Source organism: Pseudoliparis swirei, chromosome 4 (genome assembly GCF_029220125.1).
Source record: "Pseudoliparis swirei isolate HS2019 ecotype Mariana Trench chromosome 4, NWPU_hadal_v1, whole genome shotgun sequence".
NCBI classification, from domain to species: domain Eukaryota; kingdom Metazoa; phylum Chordata; class Actinopteri; order Perciformes; family Liparidae; genus Pseudoliparis; species Pseudoliparis swirei.
Genome location: NC_079391.1, coordinates 28,183,184 through 28,189,183, shown reverse-complemented (window position 1 = coordinate 28,189,183; position 6,000 = coordinate 28,183,184).

The following is a 6,000-nucleotide window of genomic DNA, read 5'->3' as shown; positions in this document are numbered from 1 at the left end:
AGCTAACGGATCGGTACCGTCGATGGTACGCGGGAGCCCCGGCTTCCTTCCACCAAGGACATGTACGCTCAGAGAGAGGTCGCTCTCTGGGCCTTCCGTGAGCGCCCAATGATGTGTGGCCAGCAGCGACGCTGCCTTCAGACGGCTTCAGACCGGCGTCTTTGCTGACGAGACACAGAGCGGTGCAACGTCAGGGCGGTGAGAGAGGAATGAAGCTGAAGTGAGCCCGGTTATGTGCGACGTGCGCGGTGCCTGCAGTAGCCCGTGGCCTGAACTGTTGGCCACTCGCACGTTGGGTCATTTATGTTGTCGTTGGCTGAGGCGTTGCGCCCGCCACTGTTTGCCATCCACACACAGCCGCCAGCTGCTGAACCTGTGGATCCACTGCACCATCCACTCCACTGTGTGCGCCTGGTGAATCATGAGCCTCACTGGCTATGGCTGGAACTGGCCCCCAGCCCACCACATAAAAGCCTCCTCTGCCAACCTTCCATCAAATTACACTGGATACAGCTCTGTTGACTTCACATCGACGGCTCTACCTCCATACTAGTGAATACAACTCTTTCCCCTCCCAGGTCTGATCATGACCTGTCCAGCGTCACTCTGACTTCCCCAGGTCTGTGAAGAGACACCAGGACCACCAGGACGTGGCCAGAGGACCTGCTGAGGCTATACACGACACCAGGGAGGAGGAGGACCAACGGACTGGGATGTGTTGTGTGTGGACCGAGGCAGCATCACGAGGAACAGGGAGGACTGCACGACATACGGAGGACATCAACATCATGCCACCACTCCCATCCCATCACATGACTGTGCGCTGCTTCCCAACCCTCATCAGGACGGACTGTGAAGAGCTTCCTTCTGCTGGAAGAAGCGAGACTCTTGAAGAACGGGAGGAACCAGAAGAAGCTGAGCGTGCCCTGCAGGTGAAGGTCAAGGAGGCAGGACCAGCTGGAAGCTGACAGGAGGCCTCAGGAGGTTGACTCAGGTGAGGTGGGAAGCATCTGAGGGGCTAGAAGGTGCTCAAGGCCAGGTGAGGTCTGGGGGGCTCCTGGGGCTAATTTTCTGACAGGTTGGGACCATGCACTCCCCCCCCTCTCCCCCTCATCACCCTCTCCCCTCCCTCACACCCTCTCCTCCCTCCCCCACACTCCTCCACTCCTGAGCTCCTCACCAACTGACACCCTCCACCTCCTCTCTGTCCTGCTCCACCACACCTCTCGCTGACAATGCTGGCCAGCCCAAGAGCTGTCTGTGTTCGCTGCACCAGCCCAGAGCAGGGAGCTCCTGAAGGAGGGCGCTGAAGGTGTCAGGCTCTCCAGCTGTTCCTTCAACTGCAGCGCCTCTTTCTGGATCCCCAGCCTGAGGCTCCGGACCTCCCACCCTTGTGGAAGGGAAGTCTGCCTGTGCCAGCTCCCACCGTCCTCTCCCGCGCCTCCTGTCCCTCGTGGACCCTCACCAATTGAAGGTGCACTCTCAGCCTCTCCTCCCTTTCTCAACCGGCCTCATCATCTTGGACGAGCTATTATTCATCCTGATCTTCATGTACTTTCCGTGCTAGTCACATTCACTTCTCTGCCAAGCTACCAGATGGAACACCTGGATGGAACCCTCTGGTCTGAGCTGGTTCTCTTGCTTCTCACCGTCCAGCCCCAGCTGCTGAGTGACTGCCGCTCCAGCTCTGCTGGACGCCTGTCAGGGTGGGCCGCTGTCCATCTCCTGATCAGGTCTCCATGTAGAGACAGTTCTGTCAGTTGTCCTGATGGTGCTTGGTGGAGCTGTGTGCTGTCTGGGTGATGTTCTTTTCCACGGAGTTTCTTCCTGAACTGTTCTGTCTCCTTCCTGATGATGGAGCACCAGTCCATTGGTCGGAGCGATCACATTCTTCTGCAGTCAGAGGGGATTCTGCAGTGAGGAGGGTGGAGGGAGGGCGGGTGAGACTGGATAACGTGGGGTGAGAGTGCGGCCAAGATGAGAGAAGTGGCTCGCGGGAGCCATGGGCCAAGACCAGAGAGGAGGCTGGGGACTTCAGAGACATGGTGGAGGAGTGGAAGTGACATGGGAGTGGAAGTGGACGTGACTGGAGGATCCAACGACAACTGCACTGACTGGGCTACAGGAAACTGAAGCTAAGAAGAATGAGTACGTCAATCTTTGAGAGAAGCTTTTTCCTTCAGAAAGCTTTCAACAGATCCTGGAGTTATTCTACCAGAGTTATTCTAGCCAGGTCACCAGCCGCCATGCCTCTGAGGGCGTCTGCTGGGGAGCAGGAGCAAACTGGCTAGCACAACTGGTAAAGCTGGCTAGCTCCGCCGGCTCCATCTCCGGCTGACCAGCTGACTGGACAGGTGAGAGGAGGTCGGTGAAGAAACTGGTGTCCATATTGGACAACCCACACCCACCACCTCACCCTCCAGGACAGGACACAGACCAGACGTCTCGCTCCAGCCGCTGCCACAAGGAGAGACACAGGAGAACATTCGCTGCTGCATGAGGCAGGACTCAACAGTTCACTTGCCAGACCACCCTAACCCTTCTTATATTTTGTTTTTTTTTTTTTTCTTCTTGTGTTGCTTTCTGTGTTGACCAAATTTCCCCTTGGGGATTAATAAAGTATATATCTATCTATCTATCTATCTATCTATGTTGCAAGTTAAGTGTAAATTTGAAAGGCGAAAAAAGAAAGATCAAGTTTCACGGTGTCCGAAAGGTCTTTTCTCTCTGCAGCTTTGTGTGCAAATAATTGTCGAGTCGAGCTCTCGTCCCCGGGGAGTCGCCGTTGCTCACTGACAATGGAGCGGAAGCTGTGGGACGAAATCTAGAGCAAACGCATGGGAATGCACAAATGACATATTACAAACAAGTATCCGTCATGTGATTGTGCCTATAAAAAGCAGTATTACAATCTATCTTAAGTGGGCATTTATTGTATTGCAAGTACAGAGCACATAATAACCAATTGAACCAGAATGGAGGCTCTGTATTATGAACAATCACAATCATCACCAGTGTGACCGATTGTTTCATGCCGTCGCTTAAATCAGAATGACTAGTTTGCTGAAAAGTGCCAATGAGAGAAGAATACAGTTTACTAAGGCATTGAATACTTCTCACAATAAAGTTAGGTGGATTCCAAGGAAGTAGAGAAAATGCGGGCTACCCTCAAAAACTGATAAAAACTGATACCATAGTTCTGTTTTATGACACGAGAGTTTAAAACACAACACAACTATGTGTAGAGTGGATGAGTGGGAGTTTCCTGGCGAGTGGCGCCCCCCTTGAGATAACTTCACCTGTGTTGCCCCAGAGATTAAAAAAGGAGTATAGTTGGTCCAGCTGCTGGGTCTCACCATTTTAGATGACTTATGACCCAGAGGGCAAAGCCTTTCCATGTTATTTTCTTCTACTTCCGACACCCGCTGATCAGCTTTCCAGTTGCCCAAACCCTGTGAACTTTGCCCCTGCCAACTCCCCAGTAAGATCATGAAAAACAACAAGGCCATAATATAGTTTCTGAAAGACAGTTCTAGAAAGACGATGATGGTATTGGTGCGAGATATCTCAAACTACTTCATTATAAGTTGACATCTGAAAAGTCTCTTATTGAATCTGGACAAAACCCCTTTTATGTTACTGAATTCTCATCTCTACTGCCTTCACCTCAAATAGATTTGGAGGATTATAATGAACCACAGATTTGTTTTTCAGACCTCTTAAAGCATATTGAAGAATGGTGTTAAGTTAAAAAATATTAATTAGATCAGATTTGTTACATTACAAATAAGAAAATCTAAGAATAATAACCAATACAATTAACAGTAAACATACAGGAAAAGAAAAAGAAACAGTCAATTAATAAACATTAGATGTTAGATAAAACCGAGATGGTCAACATTAGACCGGCTAAACCTCAGCATGTTACCGTTGCCAAAGTGAGCATTAGCATTAAGCTAGAAACATTTTTCAAATAAATATTTTAATTAAAAAACATCCCAACATAATTTTGAAGGCAACAGATCTGTAGCTGTTGTCTATCAGGTTAAAATACCAATTTCCTCTGAAATGTCAGCAGACACATTTTAATAGGCATCGTCAAAACAACATTGTCCCACGGCAGGAGAATTAAAAACAAGCAGGGTTGTGGGCTTTGGCTGTCGATGGCTGCTTGGGTGGCTGATATTATTGCAGCTGGTCTGACAAGAGAAAATAAGAGAGCAGGGCAGACAGAGAAATGGCGCTATGAACTGATTTCCAATTACCTCGTCAGGAACCATTTAGATAACCAACTCAAAAACACTACTGGAAATTGACACGGTCATTTTCTAAAAGAGCTACTCTATTATTTTTTAAAAATCAAAAAAATAGAATGGGCACTCGGTAGAGCGCATACCTTCGCATATCACAAGATTGGGCATTGAATTATGAACATGTTGGCATTAGTTGCAATTGGATACAAATTGACCGTGCTATGGTAAAAATAAGATTTTTACCTTTTCATGACCTTGACCCGATCGATCCCAAAATCTAATCAAATGGTCCCCGGATAATAACCAATCATCCCACCAGATTTCATGCGATTCGGTTGAATACTTTTTGACTTATGCGAATAAAACGCACGCATACAAAGACACGGCGATCAAAACATTACCTTCCGCATTTTCAATGCGAAGGTAATAATATTTGCATTTTCAGTGCTATGAGAGACAGTAGGAGAATACACATTATGGTGAAAGAGACAAAGAAATGTGTGCGTCTACCACCCGTGTTTATTAGGGATGCACCGATCTGATCAGCGCCGATCCATATCGGCCGATATTCCCATTATCGGTTTTGATCGGCGTTCTCAAAACGGCCGATCAGCTGACGTACCATCTGCGAGAAAAACTATCAGAGACGTTTCAATCGCGGCGCATCGCAACGGAGACGATGCGCCCGGCGAGGGCCGGCAGAGTGCAGAGGACCACGAGGGGATCCTCACGCACCGAGCGGCGTCCCCGTCCCCCGAGTTGAATCTCTGGGTCAACTCAGCCGACTCTCACATGTCTGAGCCCCTAGAGACTGATGCTCACAGTAAACGCATTCGATCGGGAGCGCGCGAGGGTTTTGATAAAGTTAGCGGAAGGATTTAAGTGACAACATCCGGTTTTGCAAAGTTAGCGGAAAGAACCACGTGAAACAACATCCGTTTATCAAAATAAGATGTCGACAAATCAAACACAAACATATAAAAGTAAACAATTAACTGATTTTGTATCTTTATAGATCGCTTCTGAGATTTAGCTTAAATTATGCTAACATTAAAACATTTTTACTGAACCAAGGAAGAGTTTATAAAAATAAGTCAGACTTTTGTATGTTAAACAAAGTCCTGTATGTAGATTTCCCCAAGAGTTCCAGGAAATGAAAAATGCAGATGTGTTCCATACATATCTGAAATCCCCATCACTGGCAATCAAACAATTTTAATGTATCAATTAGGACATTTTTCAAAGTAAAAGTCCTAAATGTTTAAAGAAATCGGTAATTTCTTTAATGTTTGAGTTGCTTTATATATGTATTTCCTCATAGTCCTAGGCAATAATGCTACACAATAAATAGAATGCTTCAATCGACACCGTGATCGGTATTATCAGATCGGCAGGGACTGATTTCAGTGATCGGTATTATCAGATCGGCAGATACTGATTTCAGTGATCGGTGATCGGCACCAAAAACCTGATCGGTGCATCTCTAGTGTTTATACATGCGACAGTGGTACGTTAATATGGCCGGAAGGGAGTGTTGTGAAAGGAATGAGGGCCATTTGAAAATAAAAAATAAAAAATGAGGCAACATTACGGAAAATACCACAGGAGTATTTTGTCTTGGCCATATTTGGTGAACCGAGGAGCTCTTTGGGCATGCTGGTGCTGATGCTTGTTTGGCCAGCACTTGCATGTCATCACACACCCTCATACAAGGAATGTTCCTGGAGGGTTGGTCAAATGATTTAGG